This window comes from Phacochoerus africanus, chromosome 12 (assembly GCF_016906955.1).
Source record: "Phacochoerus africanus isolate WHEZ1 chromosome 12, ROS_Pafr_v1, whole genome shotgun sequence".
NCBI lineage: Eukaryota > Metazoa > Chordata > Mammalia > Artiodactyla > Suidae > Phacochoerus > Phacochoerus africanus.
The window spans coordinates 2,662,545-2,675,138 of NC_062555.1; the positions used below are offsets into that span (position 1 = coordinate 2,662,545).

General features: G+C 34.5%; 1 pseudogene; it reads right to left on the reverse strand.

The window, feature by feature from the left end:
- Positions 1-11,356: 11,356 nt before the first annotated feature.
- On the reverse strand, positions 11,357-12,371 carry LOC125113002 (olfactory receptor 4A15-like; annotated as a pseudogene).
- Positions 12,372-12,594: the final 223 nt, after the last annotated feature.

Consider the following 12,594-nt stretch of genomic DNA (forward strand, 5'->3'; position numbering starts at 1 on the left):
CCAAAGAGCAATGTTATATTTGAAATAAAGTAGGACTGAAATTTGTAAAACCTGGATTCAAATTTTGTAGCTAAAACTCTTAATTATGTCTTTATATTGAAATTTGATAACAGAATATTTACATTTCTTTCTTCAAATGTTTCCTCAAGTTTGATAATAAAAAAGAGGAGAAATGATTTTTATTCAAGAAAAAACAGCAAGCCATAGGGTGTTTAAGAAAATATGACCAAGTTAAGAATAATTTTTAAGTTTCTGGCTTATGATTTTGTGCCCCATAAAGAATTACAGATAGGCTGTGAATTCTTCTTTCCTCCTTTTATGTGTGTCTCTCTTTTTAACTCTGGTAAATTCATCTTGACCATAAAAATTCAGCAGTAATTATTTCACTACCCATATGATTTTTCCCCATGTATAAGTATTTCTATCATATTCCTTTCCTTACCACAGGCTAAGCAGAAATAAAAGAATTTGGAAAATCAAGGTCCAATGGAAAAGCCAATTTCATTCAAGCAGCATATGTATGAAGAACTTAGTAAAGCAGCAGTGAGACTGGAGAAAAATGTACTCTCCAATCATCAAACTAGGGATTTACAGGTGTTCTTTACATTGTATATCCTGAATCTATGCACAAAAATGTTGAATCCTTGGTAAAGTATATTAGAATTTATCAGCCTCAGCATTGACTAATCAACAAATGCTAGTTTCCAAGACTTTTATTCTTTCAGTAGTCTGCCAAATTTATTAATTTCCTTTGATATTTTCATGATGTATAGTATCCTCCCTGTGTATATAAATCATCACTTTCTAGGCTTTGTAAACAACCTGATTTACTCTCCTCTTCAATAATATCTTCATGGCATTTTTCACCTCCATGTCTCTCACTGTGTAAATGACAGGATTTAACCTGGGAGTGAGGATTGCAAAGAACACAGTCACCAACTTGTCCACAGTGTAGGTGGCCACAGGATGCATGTAGGTGAATATACAAGGCACAAAAAATAGTACAAATACTATAAACTGGGAGCCACACATAGAGAGGATTTGCATCATCCTTCAGAGCTGTGGGATTTCAAGGAGCTCAGGATGACTATGTCAGAGATGAGGAGCATGAAGAAAATAAGCAAACATATGACCCCAATGTTGGCTGCCACCACAATTCTAATCCTGTAGGTGTTGCTGCAGGCAAGTTTCAACAGTGGAAAGAGATGACACATGAAGTGATCAATGACTGTAGGACCACAGAAGGGCAAGTTGAGCAAGAAAAGAATCTGCATAGTGATAGTGCTGGATCCCCCCAATCCAGGCCACCATGACCAGGAGCTGGCAGAGTTCATGTCACATTATGGTGTGTAGTGCAGAGGCTTGCAGGTGGCCATGTAGTGGTCATAGGCCATGGCAATAAGGATGATGATTTCTGATTCTCCCAGGGAATGTTCCACAAAACCTGAGTTAAGAAGCCACCCAAGGTTCCCATCTGGTATGGCAGGTCATTGATTATATTGGGGGTGGTGACAAATGTGTAAGAGGCATCCATGAAGGACAAGTAAGTAAGACAAAGTACATGGGAGCCCAGATTGCAGGACTGAGGAAGATGGTAATGACAATGAACAGACTTGCCCGCAAAGAAAATAGGAAAATGAACAAAAAGATGATGAAAAGTATTTTCTGCAAGTGTGGATTCTTTGTGAGTCCCAAGAGAACAAATTCAGTAACATTGTTGGGAGTCTGAACTCTACTCAGTAAGGAACACCTTCCTGGGCCCTGAATTATCTACAAAGGAGTAAAGAATGATACCTATTAATCAGGAAAGTATCATTTTCTGAATGTCCTAGCATAAAAATAGAGTAGTCACTATAACTGTAAAGCATGTCTTTTGCACTTTTACTTCAGTACTTATTTCAATCCCTTCCTATTTTCTCCATGATCATTTATATCTCTCCAGACGCTTAGTATCTGTCACCTGTAAAACAACTACAGGGTGAAATTCTGTGTGTAATTTTTTTTTGTCTTTTGTTGTTGTTGTTGTTGTTGCTATTTCTTGGGCCGCTCCTGCGGCATATGGAGGTTCCCAGGCTAGGGGTCTAATCGGAGATGCAGCCACCGGCCTACGCCAGAGCCACAGCAATGCGGGATCCGAGCCGCATCTGCAACCTACACCACAGCTCATGGCAACGCCGGATCGTTAACCCACTGAGCAAGGCCAGGGACCAAACCCGCAACCTCATGGTTCCTAGTTGGATTCGTTAACCACTGCGCCACTACGGGAACTCCCTGTGTGTAATTTATTGGGAAAATATTGTGTTATTTAGGTGAGATCTGGATTTTCCTCTTGGTTCCAACTCCAAGTGACTTTGTTAAGGCATCTCAGAGTCCCATGTTTCTGAGTCCTCCTCTGTGTCTGTGAGCTTATACATTGTAATTATCAGATGAATCTTTTCAGCTGAGAGTTGCCATACACAGGTAAGAGTTACTCACTCTTCCAGGAAAATTTACATTTGAACTCTCAGTTTTTACTGCAGAAATAAAGACACCATCAATAAATATCATAGACAAGCATTTTAGGGAAATGTATATAAGTCATTGGCAACTCCCTCTCCCTGCTACCCACTAGAACACATAGGCTATTTAAGTGAGTTTCCTCATTCACCATTTCTGCAGTGCCTGAAATCTATTAGGTCATGAGTAAATGCTTAGTGAATTGCTCTTGTCCATGGGTAAGACTAAGATTGCTTCCTAGACCATAAACAAAGGAGGAGTTCAAATACCCTCCTCCTACTTCTCTGCTTATTATTATTCTCTGCTTTGTAGAAAACATAAATAAACATTTGAAAGGAAGCTGACCACCAGTTTAATAATTTCTGACACATCTTTTAGGATACATATACAAATATTAATTGGCTCTAGGAAAGAGTATTACTGAGTCCTTTTACTTACAAGTTAATCACAGTATTTGTTATTTAGTGTTTTTATACTTCAAAATTATCTCCCACATATAATTTAATGTAGTCATATTTAGTAAATTTACAATGTCCATATATTTGGACAAAGAAACTCTTCAGTAGGTGTTCAATACAATAGAGTCTATCAAGCAAAGGATGTCCTTATTTTCAAAGTTGTAAAAATAGAAATTTAATGTGGAGAGCAGAAATAGTATCCTAGGTAAGATAAGCAAAGCATTATACATATATACACAAACACATATAAAATTTATTATTTACTTTAAGTACTATTACAAGTTCATTATTTCAACAAATATTTATTGGAAACTGATTGTATATATTAAGCAATGTATGTTTGTTCACATAAATTCCTAAAAAAGTGTCCCTATCAAATGTCTTTATTATTCCTCCTTTTATATTTTATTGCCAAATAGCAGCAACACCTCTATCAATGATATAAATGATCATCCACTCCTTTATATTTCTGCTACATGCATTGTCATGCCTTCTTCTCCCATCTTCCCACAGCATCCATCTTCCATCATTTCTGGTTAAAGGCTAGTGCATTTCTAATTGAATGATGAAATTTGGGGGCATACATTTCTCCCAAAGATGAGAAAACATAAATATAATAAAATGCATTCTACAAAAATTATCCATTTAAAAAATAAGTAAGAGCTTTATTTTTTAATAATCCAAGATGAAAATCTTATACATATGTGAAAACAAAATACAATCACTTCCTTGCATTCTGTTATGCTGAGGTGGACTTCCTCAACATATCAGATAAGAATACCATATATGTAAAGTAAGAATCAGACATAATTAATAAAAGTGACTTCGAAGTAACTATTAACGTAGAAATTACTTTGTCCTTTTTCTTTTGAGTTCACAATACTCTTTCAAGGAATAAATCCTAAATGAAAACTTTTTCATTTTCTAAATTGTTATTTCCCAAATACATTTTTTCCTACTGTACAGCATGTGACCCAGTGAAGTAACAGAAAGAGAAAGACAATTACCATATGATATCACTTAACATCTGGAATCTAATATATCTCACAAATGAAGCTTTCCACAGAAAAGAAAATCGTGGACTTGGAGAACAGACTTGTGGTTGCCAAGGGAGAGGGGGTTACAGATGAGGAGTTATAGGAGCTTGGGTTGTAGGAGCTTGGGGTTAATAGATGCAAACTATTGCATTTGGAAAAAAAAATCTAACAGAAAGAAAACATGTCCAAATATGTTCAGCACAATTATTAAGAGCTATGGTAAATTTAGAATATACACAGAATTTTCATTGGAGAAATGGATGATTAAGACATAATTCATCTCTTTGAATAACATCAGTTTTAAATAGAGTTATTAAATACATATCACTAAGAAAAAATACTCCAAAATATTTTTCCCTAAATTATTGAAGTTGACTCTATCCTTCTTGATGCTTGACATGCTGAACAGAGATTTAAATTTTAGATTTGTGAGAGTGAAGTGTGATTATGTGATGTGTAAGATCCATGTAAACCTAATAGACTATGATTTATGATTTCCTAGAAAAAAATCTCACCTATGAACTTGCCTGATATAGCTCTATGGCCAGGGCCTCAGTCAGTTACTAGTTCACCAAGAGAAAAGTAAAGTTGTAAGATTAAAAATGCCATCTAGCTCAGCTACAATAATTGTCTTCATTGAGATCTAAAATAGTACTTTTGATAAGTCTTTTCTCTGGAAAATTAACAATGCTACCATGTATCCTGGTTGTCTGCAAAGTCTATGAATTTACTCAGCCTTGGCTATTGGACCTCAGAGGTATTTCACCAAAATTAGTAGAGATCTTGCCAACAACCCCATTATCTCAAGGTAACTGAACATCAGAGGAGAATTTTTATAGCCTTCCTTTGTAATTTTGAACTTCATCCTTAAGTCTACATGAAAACAATACACCATGAGAAGAGAAAAAAAATGACCACATATAAACTTGGATATTTGATAGTGAGTTTAAATAGGGAGTCTGAATATTTGGCATTGTATAAATTAAACACTTGGGTGGATAACTCACTAAATATTAAATTGTTATTATGCTATATTTTTAATTGATCTATCACTCATGGTCATCATAATTTTTAAATATTGTTTTCAGATGTACATTAAGTGATAATTATGAAACTTATTATAATAATGGCACTTCACACCAGATAAATTTATAGTACTTCCTCAATGTAGTTTTTCTGTGCCAACTCTGGAATTAGATTAACATGATAATGATGAAAATAATTCCATTCTTCATTTATATTAAGAGATGGTAAAAGGCCTTTATTTCAGCCATTTAAATCTAATCTCATAATATCCCTATGGAATAGAAAAAAAAAAGTATCAATATCCACAGCTTATAAAAAGGAAATATAAGACAGTCTTAGAATACCATTTGCCAAGGTAAAATAAGAACACCATGCACTAAATCCTGGATAGGAAACATATCTTTAAGTTATTGTTTTACAACAAAAGTAGCATTACACATTTATGTTCCCACAAAATATGTGGCATATTATAATTATTTACTAAAAGAAATAAATATCAATATTTGAAATTATGTTTAATAAATTTAATTCAATCTAATTTGTTAGCATCCCCATATAGAACCACACTCACTCACCATGTTAAAATATGCTTGCTTGTATAAGAAGAAAATAAATTTTACATAACTCTGGATTAGATCCAGAGAATGCAGTCACAGTGAGCAACATATGTCATGAAGGAAAAATAGTTTAAGAAAACTGAAACCACATAACTGAACCTAGTTTGACTAGACACTTCAATATTATAGTGCTGTAATAATATTGGTGATGGCAGAGGCCAAAAACAGTGTGAATGGGGATTTGAAACTATCTAAATATCTATATTTTACTAAAGTGTCATCATGAAAATGTCTTGAACTTGTCTCTCGACTCTGGAATGAAAGCCAGAGTCAGATCAGAGAATTAACAAAGTCATCATTCCCAACCTCATAAAAGATTGCAATCCATTCACAATGGCCCACTGAGTGCTGTTTCAAGCTTTACTTAAATAGCTATAGTGCTTGGTAGAGAGACTGCTCTAAAACCACTATGTCTGTCTTGTTCTGCTCCCCAAGCCCTAGAATAGCACAAAATGGAAAGAGCACAGAGTTAGGTCTAAATACATGAAGGTTGTCCATGAAAATAATTTTTCAATGTAAGAGTTACTAGAGCTCTACCAGAAAATTCTGTTTCCAAAATACAAAGTAGTCTAAAATGCTGGAGAGACAAAAACACAGATTTTCAAACTTGAACGGTAAACCAGAATTGAATCAGAAATTATGTATGGATTATCTCACAGTTGATCAGAAACAATTTGAGGTACAGTTTGACATCTGATAGGTTCAGGACTAATTTCAAAAAAACCAGATACCTGCCAAAATATTCTTATGGGCAGCTTCATGCACTTTAATAGGTAGAGGAACATCATCTTGGAATAACAAAGCACTGAATATCAGATTTTGTATTGTACTCATCTGATCCAAAGACATATTATCCCATAAGGACACCACCTAAGTTGATTACTAGGGATGGAAAAGTTTGGGGAGGTGAGTGATGGTCTCACAACTCTTCCAATTTTACTTCTAACTGAAATAGAATAAGATATAACAATATTTATGACAACACAATATTGGCATGGGAAGAATCACAGAACTTAGAAACCCTTTCCAAATTACCTAAATTAAACTATTCATAGAAATAGGGAAATCCATTTAAGGTTGGAATAAGATGATGGTATATTGAGAAATAAAACCCATGTCTCCTGATCCATAGTATTCTTACTCTCAATCATGTTTTCATAACCAGTATATGCTGGCTAAATGTTATAACATGGAATCCATTGATTTATTCAATGAAACATATAACGCTGGGAAGCTGGATCTTTACTACAAATACATCTGTGACATACGTACACTTTTGTATTTTGGTAACATTTAATTTTTCAAAAGAGTTAAAATTAATTCAAAATAAATTCATAAGCCAGTAAGGTGTTTAGCTGAGAAATACTTTCTTTTGTCACCAATGAAGTAATGATTCCTATTTTTAATATGTAAATATGTCTTATAAATGATCTCCTAAAGCAATATTCAAAAAATGGGTTCAGATTCAAGGAACTAAGTGTAAGGTCAACTTTCTAATAGTGACATTGTTTTATGGACATATTTTATGTGTGCATTTAATTGCTATTCATTTTTAATATAATAAAGTAGAACTTGTTATATAGTATATAATCAAAATATTTTTATATTCCAAACCACAATTGAATACCAGTGCCAAGGAATTCTCTGTGATAAAGTGGTCATAGGATCTTTAGTAAGAACATTTGGGCTCAAAGCTGTCTTACATGTTATATGATCTAATTATTTAAACTTTTTGATCCTTCATTTTTTCTGTAAAATAAGAATACTAGATGTTAATTTTATAATATTCTTGTGATGACATTAGAACACTTAAAATTTTCACATTAGGTTAAACACAGTAAAACTATTTTGTGTTGTTATTTTAGGGCCACACCTAGGAAATATGGAAGTACAGAGGCTAAAGGTTGAATCAGAACTACAGCCACAGCAATACCAGATCTGAACCATGTCTGAGACTTACACCACAGCTCACAGCAACGCTGGATCCTTAACCCACTGAGTGAGGCCAGGGACCAAACTTGCATCCTCATGGATAATACTCAGGTTCATTACCTCTGAGCCATTATGGGAATGCCTAAAACTAATTTTTGTAATCACTGACAACTTGTACTCACCATAAGAATAAATACAATTTTAAATATTAGGTATATCATGGGTGTGTCAAGGGTGTACTGACAATTATCTTCTTCTGTATTGTATCACACACTATCTTAGATACCAGTAGGCCATACATCTTTCTCAGTACCAAATGCTTATACATGCTGAGATATTACATAACTATGTAATTGGAAAGGAAAAATTTCTATTTATTACAAAAGAGAAGTGGTTCTGATGAAATATCTTTTTTCTGATATTTTGTAAACAGTTGAAATACTATGAAATTGGAATTCAGAGGAATGAAGCTCTGAATACTATTTCTGTCTCTGATATCAGGTGGATTATTTAACTTTTTGAAACTTCATATTTCTTCATCTGTGAAATAGGAATAACCATGATAATACTTACCATGCACTGGTATTTAAGTGTCATATGAGAAGGACTTTACAATATTGAAGGACTTTATAATAATAAAATATGAAAATATAACAGCCATAATAGAAATGAAATCTGTGTATTAGACGAGTTATTATCTGGAAATATATTCTTATTTAATAACATTCTAGTGGCATTTTTTAACCTCTGTACACATTACTATGTAGAAGACAGAGTCTAACATAGGAGTCACAAGAGTCTAGAATAGCTCTATGGCTTTATTCATGGAATAAGTTGTTACAAGTCACAGATACATTAAAATACAGGCACAAGGAACAAGACAACTGTGATGTGAGAACTATAGGTAATCAAGGCTTTTTCCTTCCTGCAGAGTTGTGAGTCCTCAAGAAGCACAGCAAGACCACATAGAATACAAATAACATTACAAAACTTATCACAGGTGTCACTCCCCTATTGGCAGCAACCAAGAGATGAACAAGGAAAGAGTCAGTGTAGGCAATTGTATCAGGGGGAGAATGTCACATGTGAAGTGATCCATGATGTTGGAACCACAGAATGGAAGGCAGAAAGTGACCAGGATACGTCCATTTCAGTGGAGAAAACTCACTGCCCAACACACCCTCACTGGGAAGCAGCATATATGGTGGTTCAAGAGGGTCACATAGTGCAGAGGTCAACAGATGGCCACATAGTGGTCACAGGCCTTGGTCACAAGCAGGAAAATCTCTGAAGCTCCCAAGAAATGTTCAGTAATGAGCTGCGTCATGCAGCCACTGAAGGAGACAGTATTTGAATAATAGAACAAATTAGCTAGCATGTTGGGATTATGCAAGTGGAATGGCAGCATCTATCAAAGTGAGAAGGGCAGGAGGAAATACATCAGGGTGTCCAAAATCTTGCTGCAGATCTTAATAAGCACAATGACCATTTTACGAGTGACAGTAACAATATAAATAAAAAGTAATGCCAGAAATAGAGTTATCTTAGGTTCTGTGTAAATCTCATTAGGATGAATTTAATCATATTCATCCTGTCTTCCTTCATTTCCATGCTGCAGATGAATTTAGAAGTGAGGAATTAAGAGATAAAGACAATATCAATGGCAAGGTGATAAATTAATATTTTGGCTTTTCAGATAAGTCCAAAGCATTTTAATCCCGTAAGTTATTTTCTTTCATGGTGTGCAAGAGAAGAAACATGCTACTTTTTCTGCTTTATAAAAGGAATAACTTTGAAAACTGTTTATTTCAGTTTATTACAAGGATGCTTAAATCTTTCACCAACACCCTCTGACAATTGGCCTTCGGGCCTTTGATGGAGGATATTCAGGCAGAGGGAGTGCCCTAGTATCTCAATCTGCAGCAATTTAAACATCAGAGTATCATCTCAGTGGTGCATTAAGTGAACAAAATAGAAAGTTAAGAGAGAGAATAATAGATTTATGGAATTTTTGTTTTTTAATTTTAATTATTTCATTTTATTTTATTGTTTTTTAGGGCCACACCATGGCATATGGAAGTTCCCAGGCTAGGGGTCCAATTGAAGCTACAGCTGCCAGCCTATGCCACAACCATAGCAATGATAGATCCAAGCTGCATCTGTGGCCTATACCAGAGCTCATGGTAATGCCAGATCCTTAACCCACTGAGGGAGGCCAGGGATTGAACCAGCATCCTCCTCATGGTTCCTAGTCAGATTCATTTCCACTGCACCACAATGGGAATTGTTTTTTATGTTTTTGTTTGTTTGTTTGTTTGTTTGTTTTTTAGATCTACAGAATTTTTTAAATGTGAACATAATGATATTGTAGGGTGCTGGGATACATAATGATTATTCAATATTTATTCTTATGATAAAGGAAATAATAATTCCATCTCACACTATACCTGAAAATTTGTATCCCAAGTGTGTTAAATATGGTAACGTGAGAAGAAACATTTTAGAACTTTAAAGAAAATTAGAAATTCAGGGCAGGGAGGGAATCTGAGAAGGACATGCAAACATCATTCACTCTGAATCAAGCTTCCTCTCCTCTGCATCACAGCATAGGTGGTGAATCCTTGTTCCCAACCACATTCACTCCAGTATGCAGATGTCAGCTTCTTCAATTCTGGTAATTTTGAAGAATTAATTCACCATATCAGATTCTTTTCTGAGTTAAAAAAATCTAGAGTACTTTTTATTACCTTCACTTAAGAATAAATGAAACTTTATTCAGTATGTGTCTGGCATTTATTCAACATTTGTCAAATAGTTAGAGGCATTAGTATCACTAAGCACACTAAGTGATTCCAATTACAAATTGACAAATGTATGAAAGCATATTTAATGCCTTAGTTTCTCTATGTTGTGGATTGAACACACAGAAACCTTAAAAAGTGAACTTTATATCATATTTTATTCCCAAACTGCACAGAGCAATTGGAAACAGAAAGACACTTTTGATTCATCAGTTATCAAGGTTATACAGTTTACAGAGAATCAGATAAGTGCACATGAAATCTTCTGTACCAAAAATTTTAAACATTCACTGCATTTAAAAAAAAAAAAAACAACTCTACCTAGATAGTTTAAAGTAGGCAGACTCTGGGACTATATATGACAAAATGACTTAAACATGTATTTCAACTATTAGAGGAATTGATTGATTGATCTAGTTGAACATAATGGGATTGAATTATTCAATTTTTCAGTATAAAACATTATCAGAATACACAAAATCAATCATATGCTACCATCACATTGTAAAATTTAACAAAATTCATTCCTCATGGTTTTACACTCAGTAGTGATCATATGCTGTAAAATTTTAAAATAATTAATTTGACTAGGAGATTTATTTTTAACATTAGATCAATATTTTGTAATCATCAGAGTTTTGAATTTTAAAATCTCACTCTGTGACTAAAATGAAACACATTCCATGAGGTCATGCTTTTCTGTGCTTGGAAGTTGACATATCCCACAAACAGAACTTGAAATAAAACTTGAAATAAAATCAAAAATCACTGTCCACTAAAGAATCTTAGAACAGTATGATTACACTTATAAGAGATTAAACCCACACGATTCTCCTTGTCTCTAAAAAGTAAAAAATATTTCATTTAGATAAAGATTCATTTATGTAGCTGCTTCAGGAATATGAAGTATAATTAAAGCAACAGAAATAATTTTATAAATGTCAAAACTGATAGGAAAATTATTCATTGATTCTGTGAAAGAATGAGTATCATGTTTTGTATGAAAGATGCACCACTCCTCCACCTAAGGTCATGATTCTGTTCCAAGGTTTTCTCAGGGCATTTTTCATTTCTGCATGTCTCATGGTGTAAATTAAAGGGTTCAACATGGGAGTGATGAAAGTTAAAACCACAGTCATGAATTTATCAACAGGAAGCGTAGAAGTAGGCCTGGCATACAGGAATATACAGGGAACAAAGAATGAAATTACCACAGTTATATGGGATTCACATGAATAGAAGTCTTTGTGATTCACTTTCAAAACATGAGTTTTAAGAGAATGTGATATGACCCCATAAGAAATCAGGAGAATGAAGAAGATGACAGTGCAAATTCCCGCCCCCATTAGCTATCATAGAAAGTCTAATGAGGTGGGTATTATTGCAAGCAAGTTTCAATAATAGGTACATATCACAGATGAAGTTGTCAGTGACATTGGGGCCACAAAAAGGGAGTTAATAAATAAAGAGAAATTGAACCAAGGAATGTAGAAAGCCTCCAGTCCATGCCACCAGCAGCATGAGAACACATACCCACCAATTCATGATGATCAATTAATGGAGAGGTTTACAGACAGCTGTATATCTGTCCTTGGCCATCACCACCAGGAGAATGACTTTAGCACCAGCAAATAAATGATCTATAAAGACTTGAGTCAGACAAGCATGGGAGGAAATAGTCTTTTTCTCGTGAAATAAGTCAATGAACATTTTGGGAACAATGGTAGTTGAATAGATAGTATCTATAAATGATAAATAGTCCAGATAAAAGTACATGGGGGAGCCTAGTGACCAGCTGGCTGCTATGGTCATGACAATAAGGAGATTGCCTACTATGGTCACAATGTAGATGCGTAAGAATGTGACAAATAGAATTTTTTGCACCTCAAGTTTTGTGTGAGCCCCAGGAGGACAAACTCTGTCACATTGTTCCTATTTTCCATGTGTTTGCCTGAAGGTGTTGATAAGGTGTCAAAGGCTACAAACAAAAGGGTCGATAAAGAATTTGAGAAGATTGCAAGATTTTTGTCAACAATGTGATGACTTACTCAACAATGTTTGCTCCACAGGACCTCACACAGAGTAGCTCTTAAGAAAATGGGGCATTGGTATCTACTTTCACAAGTATGGCAGTCATTTTCTCAAGTTTCTTGTTTCAACTAGAATGATGAGACCTCAGTATTCCAACTGGGTGGTACATGTGAATGGGCACATCTGTGAGATGATC